This window comes from Halichoerus grypus, chromosome 10 (assembly GCF_964656455.1).
Source record: "Halichoerus grypus chromosome 10, mHalGry1.hap1.1, whole genome shotgun sequence".
In the NCBI taxonomy this organism is placed as follows: domain Eukaryota; kingdom Metazoa; phylum Chordata; class Mammalia; order Carnivora; family Phocidae; genus Halichoerus; species Halichoerus grypus.
Window position 1 is genome coordinate 35,630,499 of NC_135721.1, and position 12,259 is coordinate 35,642,757.

The following is a 12,259-nucleotide window of genomic DNA, read 5'->3' on the forward strand; positions in this document are numbered from 1 at the left end:
AATAGAAAGCACTGAACTGCTGTCTACCCCACAGGGTGGGTGTGAGAGATAAAGGAGATAAAACATACCCAGCTCCCTGGTCAGTGTTTGCATAGCTCTGCTGAGGGTGTGTATGTGGTGACAAATGTGACGAGGTGAGAAGGACATGTAGGCGGATGTCCCACCACCAAGTTTCATTCCTTCCCCATCTTCTGACTTCTCCCACCCCAGGATGGTGTCTGAGAAGGCTGAGCAGGGGGGGCTGAGACTTTCATCTGCAGAGTTAACAAGCTTCTCTCCACGGTCATCAGAGATCATGTGGGGAGCTTGGACGGTCACCCCCTGCCCTGGCAGAGACCAGGCTCTCCTCCCCTTCCCCACTCGGGTGGTATCAGAGGAAGCTCTCTCCATCTCTGAGTGGTAACAAGGCCATGTGGGGAATCACAACAGGGCACTCTGACCCTCCATTTGAGGGAGCTATCAGTGGAGGCCCTGTGGGGAGCCAGAACTTCTATCCCCACCCAGCAATAAGGTAGAGACCTCTTTTACTTTTACCTCTGTCAACAGATGCCAAGTAGGGAACCTGGACTTCCCACCAACCACTTACTGCCACCAACCACTTTTCCTACTGGAGCAGTGTCCGAGGAAGCCACCTAACACAAATGGTTAAAATAATACCCAGCGTCTCACAACACAAGATTTGAAACGCCAAGTTTTCAATAGAAAATCACTCATGATACCAAGATTAAGGATGATCTCAAATTGAATGAAAATAACCAATAAATGCTAATCCCAAGATGACAGAGATGTTAGGATGATCTGACAGACATTTTAAAGCAACTACCATAAAAATGCTTCAAAGAGTAATGACAAATACTCTTGAAACAAATGAAAATTTAGGAGGTCCCAGGCAAGAAAGTTAAAATAGAAAGAAGAACCCAATGGAAGTTTTAGAACTGAAAAATATAGTAACCAAAACAACAAAGAAAAACCCTGCCTGAATGGAGGCACTCACAGTAGAATCGCAGGGACACAGTGAACTCGAAGATAGGATGCTGTTCCATATCCATTCTGGACAATAGAGAGAAGAAAATGGGCTGGAGAAGAAAGGAACAGAACTTCCGGGATATGTGGTGCTATACCAAAAGATCTAATTTCCATGACACTGGAGTTCTGGAAGGAGAAGAAATAAGGGCAGAACTGAAAAAGTGCTCGATTAAGTAATGGCTTAAAACTTCCCAAATGTGGCAAAAACCATAAAACCACAGATTTAAAAAGCCAAGCAAATCTCAAACAGGATAAACCCAAAAAAATCCATATCAAGGCACATCATAGTCAAACTTCTGAAAAACAGAGAGAAAAAAATATACATTGCAAACGGAGAGGAATGACACTCCACCTATGGGGTGGGGCAGGGAAGAAGTGTGAATGACAGAAAATTGTTACGAGAAACCATGGAGGCCAGAGTGTTGAAGTGTTGAAGTGGCCAACTCAGAATCCTACATCCAGCTGAAAGGTCCTTTCTGGTGAAAAGATCCTTCTGGAATGAAAAGGAAATCAAAGCATTTTCAGAAAAACTAAGAATATTTGTCACCAGCAGACATAGGGAATAAGAATGGCTACAAGAATTTTTCTTTCTTTTTTTTTTAAAGATATATTTAATTTTTTGAAAGATTTTATTTATTTATTTGAGAGAGAGAGAGAGAGAGCACAAGTGGGGGTGGGGGCAGGGGCAGTGCTGTAGAGGGAGAAGGAAAAGCAGGGAGCCCAACGTTGGAGTCCATCCCACAGCCCTGAGATCGTGACCTGAGCCAAAGTCAGATGCTTAACTGAATGAGCCACCCAGGTGACCCGCCAAAAGAATTTTTCTAAACAGAAAGGGAAACAATGAGAGAAAGACTACTGGGGCATTAGTAAGGAAGAAAGAACGTAATAAGCAACAACATTGGTAATATTGGTCATTACAAGAGATTTTCATTTTCTTCTTGAGTTTTCAAAATTGTGTTGATGATTGAGGCAAAAACTTTAACTCTTAACACTGTCTAATGTGATTCTAAGGATATGTAGAAGAAATATTTGAGACAACTGACTATTATAAACAGAGAGGGTAAAGTGACATAGAGAGAGGTAAATGTTTCACATTTCAAACTTGTCAAATGATGACACTAGTAAACTGTGGGAAGTCTCAATAAATGCAGAAAAATCATTTGATAAAATCCAATAAATATTCCTGATAAAAACTCTTAGCCAACTAAGAACACATAGGAACTTCCTCAACCTGATAAGGGTCATCCACTAAAAATTTATAGCTAATATCACTCTTTTTTTTTTTTTAAAGTAGGCTTCATGCCCAACGTGGTGCTTGAACTCACAACCCAGAGATCAAGAGTCAGATGCTCTACCAACTGAGCCAACCAGGTGGCCCTATAGTTCCTATAGTTACCATCATCCTTTTCTTGTTTTATTTTTTTAAGGTTTATTTATTTATTTCTTTGAGCGAGAGAGAGAAAGTACATGGGCAGAGGGAGAGAATCTTTCAAGCAGACTCCCGGCTGAGTGCAGATCCCAACGCGGGGCTTGATCTCATGACCCATGAGAGCATGACCTGAGCTGAAACCAAGAGTTGGTCGCTCAACCCACTGAGCCACCCAGGAGCCCCGTTAACATCATTCTTAATGATGAAAGACTGAATACTTTCCCTCCTGAGATCAGAAATTCTCACAGACTCTATTCCACACTGTCCTAAAGATTCTATCCCATGTAATATGGCAAGAAATAGAAATCCAGAGATCCAGGTTGGGAATAGAAAAGGAAAGCTGTTTTTATTGGCAAGAGTCTACATAGAAAATCCTATAGAACTAAAAAAGTAACTTTAGTAAAGATGCACGATACAAGATTAATTCACAAAAATCACTGCATTTCTGTATTTTTGTAGTGAACCACTAGAAATTGACATTTTAAAAAGTACTATTCATAATAGTATCAGAAAGTATAAAATAATTAGAGTGAATCTGACAAAAGATGGACAAGATCTATACATTAAAAATTAATAAAACACTGCTGAGAGAAATGAAAGAGAACCTAAGTAGAGAGAGAGAGAGAGAGAGATACTGTGTTCATGGGTCAGAAGGCTCCATATTTTTCAGGTATACATTCTCACCAAATTGATCTATAAAGTCAATGCAATTCTGGGCAAAATCTCAGCAGGGACTTCTGTAGAAATTGACAAACTTCTTCTAAAACTCACACGGAAATGCAGAGGGCTTAGAAGAGTGAAAACAGCTTTGCAAAGGAGGAACATAGTTGGAGAACTAACAGTGTGGGATTTCAAGACTTACTATAAAGTGACAGTAATCAAGCCAGTGCAGTAAACATGAGCACAGACATCAGTGGAACTTCAGAATCAAGATTGAACAGACCTGCTCATGTATGAACAACTAATTTTTGACAAAAGTGCAAAGCAGTGCAGGGAGGGAGAAATGGTTGTCTTTTCAACCAATGCTGCGGGGGAGGGGAGGGACACTGGGCTATCCATAGGCAAACAAAGTGAACTTCAATCCACACCTCCTACCATGTACAAAAAATCAACTCGAAACGGGTCATCAGAGGTTGAAATAGCCACAGCTTCTGAAGAAAACAGAAGAAAATCTTTGTGACTTTGGGCTAGGCAAAGATTTCTTGGATATATCAAAAGCATGATACAGAAAAGAAAAAAAATTGATATATTGGACTCCTTCGAAATTGAAGACAAAAGAAAATGAAAAGATGAGCTACAAACCAGGAGAAAACATGTGCAAATCATATTATTTAATAAAGGGCTTGTATCCATTATGTATAAAGAACTCCCAAAACTCAATAATAAGAAATCAAACAACCCAATGAAGAAAGGGACAAACTATTTAAACAGACATATCACCAAAGATCTGTGAATTAGAAAGAAGTGATGCAAATTATTTTCACGAGCGGTCACGATGCAACTATTTGGATGATTACAATAAAAGAGACTGACCACAATAAGCATTATGAGGATGTGGAGCAACTGGAACGCTCACACACTGCTCATGGGTTTTTAGAAATGATGGGGCCATCCTTAACCAAATCTTGCCAAGCCCCATTCAAAGAATCACAGCTTAATTTCTTCCTGCCCAATTTCTTTTGCCAGAGCCCCTGGAAAGCCAGCTTTCCAGTGTCACACAAGGTCACCTCCAGCGTAGGGAGCTTTGCCCTTCAAGCAAACTGCAGTCGATCTAGTTTAGAAACACTCTTGCTATTTTGTTGTTGTTGTTGTTGTTGTTTTTTAAGGCACCAGACTGTGAATTAGTATGGTGTGTTCAAGACCGCCCACCCAGCCCTCCTTAGGTCTGCTTCTCCGTGGATTTGAGGTGTCTTGAAAGGTGACACAGTGTCGGATTAAAGGAAAGAGAGGAAGGCACCACGGCTCTCAGCGACCTAGTCTAGACAATTTTCTGAGGATTGAATACAGCTCTGGGTGTGAGTCAGCTCCCGCCCGAGCAAGCGAGTTTCTGTCTGCTTGGGTCTCTCTGCCTTTGCAGTCAGAGGAAGGGCCCGGGCTCAGGCCAGGAAGAATCTGCTCTAAGCTGATAAAGCCAAAGCCCCAGTGCCAGGAACCCTGTGGTTTTTCTGTCTTTGGAAGTTCTCCCGGTGAGGCCTGGGAGGAGAGGACACTCTCTAGGAGGAGGTACTTTCCCCCCCGCAAAGCATCGTTCTGCATATCGCCCAGGCGAGCCCTTTGCACACATCCGGGCAAGAGACCCCGCGCACCCAGGGCTGTGCGCTCCATTTCAGGTGCGCCGGACACGGTTTTCTCCCTTAAATGTGCGAACTGCAAAGTTCCGTCCCTGCCTCTTGCTCTCTGGGGATGGGCGGAGCGAGGCAGCCTTCGCGGCTGGGGTGGGAGAGGGGCGGGCGTGCGGTCCCGGCAGACCCGTGGGTATCTGACCGCGCCGAGATGGGGCGCTGCCTCCGCGGTGACCCTGGCCGCGGGAGCCCCAGACCCTGACAAAGCCCGCCTGCTCGCTCCGCTTTGCTGCTTTTTACTTTTTCCTAAACCAACTCAGAGGGAGTTTCAACCCTCTGAAACGGCCAGCGAAATTCTAGAGCTCAGATCCATCCACTCGGAGGGGAAGACGTGCGGATTTTTTTTTTTTTTTTTTTTGGAACCCGTTGTTGGAGTGTAAACGGAGCTGTCAGTCTAGAAGCCCCACGCCTCGTTCCCCCCCCCTCCACCCCCCGCAGGAGCCGGGCGTGAGTCTGCAGAGCCGGGTATTTTTAGAGTCTGCTCTCTCCCGGATTGCCCTTGGTGGACCCCGAGCCGGCTACTGGCGGGCTTAGGGCGCACGGGGCTTTGCGGAACCCGGTGCAGCCCCAAGGTGGGCTTAGCTGGGGCAGTGCACAGACCTGGAGCCCGAGAAGCTCGAGACAAGCACAAGGCACGCAGAAACCCTTGTTCAATTTCACCTTCAATTAAAAAAAAAAAAACTCTCAACAGGTTCAGATGCCATTTGGGAGGGGTGGGGGGAGGATTTATCAAAGATTTATAAATGGGGCAATCTAGTAAAAATAAAAATCGTCACATCGTTTCACAGGATGGCAGCATATTTTGCTTTTCTTTTGGCAAAGATCCAGGATTGAGCTACTGATTAAAATATACCCTACGAAGTACATGTATTTCTATGGAATGTCTCCCTAAGTATTTGCTGACTTGCTTCTGAATTACACGCCTGGTGAAGCGGACCCTGGCCGCAGGGAATTGGTTCTCCTTCACGCAGGTGCTCTCCGCGCCCCTCCCTCAGGCTGGGGTCTGGGCTGCTTTGGGCTTTGTCTTTTATTCTGTCTTGGGGAGCCCAGCACAGGACCTAGCACCGGGGGGCTCTCATTCACATCCACTGGGGGCCCCTACCTGGTCATCTGTAAAGTGGGACAATAGATGCTGGTCTTACCCGCCTGAGAGTCTCCTTTACTGATCCAGTTCATAAAGGATGGGAGAGCTGCTGGCGGCTGCACCCCTCAGCCAAGTCCTTTCCCCTTTTCTCCGTACTTTGCACATCTGTGAAGTAAAGGAAAGGGAACAAATTTAGCAGTGATGACTCCGTTATTTTACTTAAAAAAAAAAAAAAAAAGTTGGCACCATCGTTACAAAATAGTAACATTTGTTAATTCTGGAATGTGGTTACTCAGGTGTTTCTTATATCATTCTCTGTATTTTTCAAAGTCTCCTGCCCCAATAAAAGAAGAGAAAAGAAAATTTTTTTTAAAAAGACTTGTATGAAATCTGGTCTCCTCCACTTGGACTTTCTCTGGTTCTGTGTACAGGAAAATGCTTAGTAAACCCTGGAGTCCTGAGACTCTGTAAGGAGAGGCATTAATATTATTCATCTTGTTTCTGTTCTGTCCACTGCTCTAGGAATTTACTGAAACCCAGCAGTAGGCTTCCCCCGTACCCCCACTCCCAGCTGTGGAAGGCAGCTAGCTGTTTGCTCACCAGGCTGTCTGACTTGTCGGTGGGATAGAAGTTTTCTAGTTCATGAATTCACATGAATTCAGGATGGTGTCACTTATAATGTTCTGATTCAATTTCATCCAACCCACTGACCCCGCCAACAAACCCAACCTACACCAAACAAGAGCATGTCATATACCTGTATGAAGAGTAACTCCTATCTGCAGTCATTAAACATTTGCTTTGTATAATAAAATCCCAACTTTCTTGAGCTTAACGAAAACACGTTGCTGGAGAAAATGGACATTGACATCCACTCCTCTAACTTAAAAACAGCCTAACTAAATTAAGTAACAACAACAACAAAAAGTTGTTTCCCACACATTTGCCCTGCTCTTACCACCAGTCTTCAGCCTGAAATAATTTCATGCTTGAGGTATTAACTTATGAAAATAGGCACAAAAGGGGAAAAATGTGAGCAGATCCTCAGCTATATTATTAGTCATTGCTACAGCTGAGTGCATTCCGGCACAAAGGCGTGTTATTCTGCCTGAGTACCTCAGTTTTGAACAAAATGTAGCTCACTAATGGGTTATGCCTCATATACCTTTTTGTAATCATTAGGTTGCCATTCTCTGTAATTTATCCCGTTTTTCATTAAGAGTATGTGCATTAGGCAGGCGTGCGCTCAAGCGCCCATGCACGGTGTGTGCACTCGTGCGCGCACTTGTGTGTGTGTGCGCGCGCGCACGCACACACACACACACACACACACACACACACTCATCTGTTAAGTCCCCTTTTGTTTGTGGCTGAAAAGAAAGGTCATGGTCTGAGCTGTCAGTCCTTTTAGGGAAACATCACTGTATTGATTATGATAATTGAGAATTATCATTGATTATAATGCTTTGGAAATAAGGGTGATGGATGGTGTGTGAATGTAGATTTTGAAAAACTGGTGAATTGGGGGTAGGAACATGAGTAAGTGAAGGGAATCCAGAAGCATTCTGGAGAAGATGGAGACAGAGTCGGGGAGTCTGACCTGTCTCTAATTGTCAGGGGCAGCACTGGGCTGGAATCTTTCTGGGCCGGGCAGAAACATTTCACTCACTTGCTTAGTGTTTTCAGGTCTTCTGGATGAGCGACAAGATTCCAGACAATAACCCTCTTTTTGGAGGTTTCTGGCTTGCGCTCAGAGGTGTTGCCCCAAATCAGTTTGAGTCAAATGAATAAAAGAGCCAAGTTTTGAACCTAGGGATCTTTGCTTCTGTAAGGTCCGGACTTGGTTTTAGAAATCCAGGCTTTTGAATGTTAACCTCTGGATAGACAAAACTACAACAAAAATAGCAGGCAAGAAAATAATCAAGCGGAAGAAATACAAGGGAAATATGAGAATCTTGGAGATCAAGGTTCTCACAAACAAGTATGGATCATTTGAGCTGTCTCCTCAACAGAGCAGAGGTCTGCAGGGGGCTGGCAATCCTGGAAGCAGGTCCCCCGGGGCAGGGAGCACTCGCCTACCCCCGTACCCCTCCCACCCCCCACTCCCTGGCCCCAAGTCTCAGCCAGTAGGAGAAGCCCCTGGCATCATCCCCCTGGATGGGATTCTCCACCGACATTTGCCTGGCCAGGGGGACACTAATTGGGAACCAAATGTCCTCCTTTAACCTCTTTGAAGTGTTAACGAATGCTTTGATTTTGTTCTTTCCTGCTCATTAAGACAAATGCAGTTCCGCTTTGCCCTGAAAAAATCTGATCTCCCCTCCCAAGCCAGCTGCTCATCTTCCTGATGGGGAGAACCCAGGCCCTGCAAGGGGGTCCCTTCCTGTCAGGTGACCCACCTTGCCAACGATCTCTCTGGCCGTACATCACACTGCAGTCAGAGCCCGGGACGCATTTGGAGTAACTCTCAACCCAGACTGCCCTGTTAGATCCCAGGAATCCCAGGCATGTTGAGGTTCCCGGAGACTGTGCCCTGTGGAAGCAATCAGGCTGGACAGAACTCCAGGGAGACAGAGCCCCTGACACATCTGGAATCTTGAGAGCATATGAAGCCAATTTCGCCCTCACCCTTTTTTTACTAGTGACGCGCCGGGGTAACGTGATGGCAGACCTTGAACTGGAAGTGATGTTGCTCTCGCAGCTGCCTGAGGCTCATCTGCCATAACACACCCCCCCACACACACCATAGACCTCCCTCCCTCTCTCCAGTGCCCCCGGGCAAAGTCAGTGGGATGGAAATCTGCAGAAAGGAAGGCACTGCAGCCCCGGGGTCTACTCAGAGACCACTGGAGGTGGGACGGGCGCCTCGCACACCCAGGGCCAGCCGCGGCGGAAACACAGGCTCCAGAGGCTGGCACCGAGAAAGAGGCCCAGTGCCCAGCGGCGGCACTCCCGGAGACGGCTGCAGACCGTGGTGGAGATGGGAGAGCGGAGAGGAGAGTGTTCTTGAGAACAGAAATTCCAGCCTGGGAAAACGTCACCCATCCTATCTCGTTCTCTCAGTTAGAATCTCCACACCCAGCGGGCCCCAAGCCCTGCTATGTGTGTGTTATCTCCTTGGATCGTCTTCCCATCTGCGAGATCGGCATCCGGGTTAGACCCTCTCCCTCTATTTTTGTTTCTACTGCCTTAACCATTTTAAGTGCCCGGTTTAGAAGTATCAAGTACACAAACATTGTTTTACAACAGATCTTAGAGCTTTCTCATTTTGCAAAACTGAAGCTCTATCCATGAAGCAGTGACTCCCCGTTTCCCCCGTCCCTGCAGACCCTGGCAACCACCAGTCTCCTTTCTGTCTCTCTGACTGTGACGCCTCTAGGCATTCCCTATAAGTGGAACCACATAGGATTTGTGCCTTCGTGACTGGCTTATTTCACTCAGTATAACGTCCTCCCAAGTTTCACGTATCTTGTGGCCTGTGACAGATTTTCCTTCCTTTTTAGGCTGAATAATATCCCACCGTAATATTCCATTGTGTGTGGAGACCCCTGTCTGCTTATCCATCCATCTGGTGAAGGACACATGGGTTGCTTCCACGTTTTGGCTCTTGGGAATGACGCCACTATGAACATGAGTGTGCAAATATCCCTCTGAGATCTTGCTTTCAATTGTTTTGGCACTATACTCAGAAGAGGAATTGCTGGATCATAGGGTAGTTCTATTTTTAATTTTTTGAGGCACCTCCATATTGTTTTCCACAGCGGCTGCACCAGTTTGCATTCCCACCGGCAATGTAGGAGGGCTCCAATTTCTCCACACCCTCCCCAACTCTTGTTGATATATATACACATATATGCCCTCTGAAGGGGTATGAGGTGATATCTCCTTGTAGTTTCTTTTGCGTTTCCCTAATTCTTAGTGATCACGACTCTCTTTTCCTATGCTTGTTAGCCATTTGTGTATCGTCTTTGGAGAGATGTCTATTCAAATCCTTTCCCCTCGGGTGTCTGGGTGGCTCAGTTGGTTAAGTGTCTGCCTTTAGCTCTGGTCCTGATTCCAGGATCCTGGGATTCGAGCCCCAAGTAGGGCTGCCTGCTCAGCGGGGAGCCTGCTTCTCCCTCTCCCTCTGCCTGCCGCTCACTCTGCTTGTACACGCTCTCTCTCTCTGTCAAATAAGTAAATCAAATCTTAAAAAAAAATCCTTTCCCCCTTTTAAAATCAGATTTTGTTGTTGTTGACTTGTAGGAGTTTTTTAATATCCTCCTCCTTTTATGTGTTTAGCTAAAAAAAAACTAAAGGATCAAAGAGGTGGAGAACTTAGTTGCTCCTGCCTTCGTGCCTTCTAATAGGACGGGGCGGGGGGGGGGGGTGCGCTGCATGTTTCCCCAGCAGCGGGGAAGGATGGCCATAGAGCAGTGGGCCCATCCTCCCAGCCACACGGTGTCACGGCAAACACCGCCCATCAAATGCACACCCTGTGTTCACAGCCTCGTGTGCCAAATTGCTGCTTGGAAACCCACAGCGAACACCGGTTGCAGGGAGCTCAGAAGCGTGTAATATCCACTTTAATGACGGTTCCACTTTCTTGTTTCCCCCTCCTCGGAGGAAGGGCAGAGAGAAAAGGCCGTTCATGGAAAAATACATTTAAATGGATCAGTGCCGGGCAACCCTTTGCACATCTGTTCTTAACTGGTTTCAGCTGAAACTACTGAAAATATACATAGATCTGTTTATGTGGAACCAGTTAAATCTGATAAGATTACAATTTGGAGGGTAACTCTGGATTTGGTGGTGGGGTAGAAAAAAACCCCTCTATACTTGGTCTCCACACAAGCTCCTAACCTTTTACCGCAGATGTTGTTGAGGGAATCGGATTTGCTGCAAATTAGAAAGACCTAAATTGTTCGAGATTTGTTACAAACAAACTCAAGATGTCTCGACAGCCTTTCTGCGGCGCAGGATTCCTGCCTCCCCTCCAATCCGGGCCGAGCCCTTTGTTATCAGAGCGTGGAGACCACAGCTGGGAAACCACTTGTTTCTGAGTAATTCTGTCCTCACTCCCCGCATCAGTCCGTTTCGCAGGAAGATGGTAGGCAGGCTGTTCACACACTGACTGGCCAGTTGCCTTCCCTTGGAGGACACCAGCGGCCCCTGAAGACATGCAGGCAGCAGGGAAGGAGTGTTGACTGAGAGCCTCTTTATGCAGGTGCTGGGCTCTTTCCCAAGCCTTTCTTACGAAGCACCAGAACCACGCTTTGAGGTCATCCCATTATAGAGATGAGAAAACTGAGGCTCTAGGATGATTTGCCAAGGACCATGCCGACAATAGGGAATGAGGTGCTGAAAAGGAAGAGTTTTTCTCCCATCTAAATGTCCCATCTCAGGGGGCAAAGCCACAACTCAGTTACCCACAGGAAATGCAGATATCGTGGGTGCAGATCTCCTCGATTTGGTAAAGAGAGCCAGAAATGACCAGGTTTTCTCACATGTTAGCTCAGGTCTTGAAGTCAAACAAAAAACCCAGACCCTGCTGTGGTTTGCGATCCCACTGCAGGGACTTCGATGCAGCCAGAGGTGGGAGGCAGAAGCTGCATTGCTCCCGCTACAGGTGGGGACTTGGGGATCTGACTATCAGGATTCTCGTCTGCTGGTGCCGGAGGCCTCTGTCACAAGTAAGGGGCACCACAGGTCAGCGTCTCTGTCCCCGTGTCTGCATTGCTCCCGCTACAGGTGGGAACTTGGGGATCTGACTATCAGGATTCTCGTCTGCTGGTGCCGGAGGCCTCTGTCACAAGTAAGGGGCACCACAGGTCAGCGTCTCTGTCCCCGTGTCCCTTCTAAAGCCTTTCCTGGTGACTTCATGAGACTCCTCCCTTGACTCTAGCACGCTCTGAACGTGCATTCATCTATAAACATTTATCTAATCATTTATCTCTAAAAGATGACATCAGTCTATAAAATGCACCACAGGACACAAGAATAACAGTCACATGGCCTCAGAAACAATCAGCCCAAATTGACATCTGACAACATCCCCCCACCGCACCCCCAGGAGCTGGGCTGTGATTGGTAAGGTTTTCATTCCTGAGGGACCCCACGCTGTGAAAATGCACCTATTTCTGTTTATTGAAAATCATTTTTTTTAATAAGCAGCCCAGTGGAAAACAATTGTGAATGGCAGCTTCATTACGTGTGGAGTTTTAGAACAAAGAAAATACTGCTCACGCTCTATGACCTGTTCAATGATACTGAATTTTAATTAAAAAAATGTTACATGCTAAATTGATGACAAGGAAGGTGTGACACTAGGGCTATGAAAGAAATCAGGAAGGCAACTGAGGGTTGACAGGTTGCCTCGGTGATCTATTCGACGTTACT

The 12,259-nt window shown here is 46.2% G+C and overlaps 1 pseudogene across 31 annotated transcripts in view; it reads right to left on the reverse strand.

The window, feature by feature from the left end:
• The window catches only part of LOC118544625 (NADH dehydrogenase [ubiquinone] 1 alpha subcomplex subunit 1 pseudogene), a 297,076-nt pseudogene that overhangs the window by 175,903 nt on the left and 108,914 nt on the right, over nucleotides 1–12,259 (reverse strand). For all 31 annotated transcript variants that reach the window (XR_013441706.1, XR_013441701.1, XR_013441711.1 and 28 more), the window contains exon 2: nucleotides 5,940–6,046. The product of XR_013441706.1 is annotated as an NADH dehydrogenase [ubiquinone] 1 alpha subcomplex subunit 1 pseudogene, transcript variant X23 (transcript). The remainder of the gene's footprint in view (nucleotides 1–5,939; nucleotides 6,047–12,259) is intronic.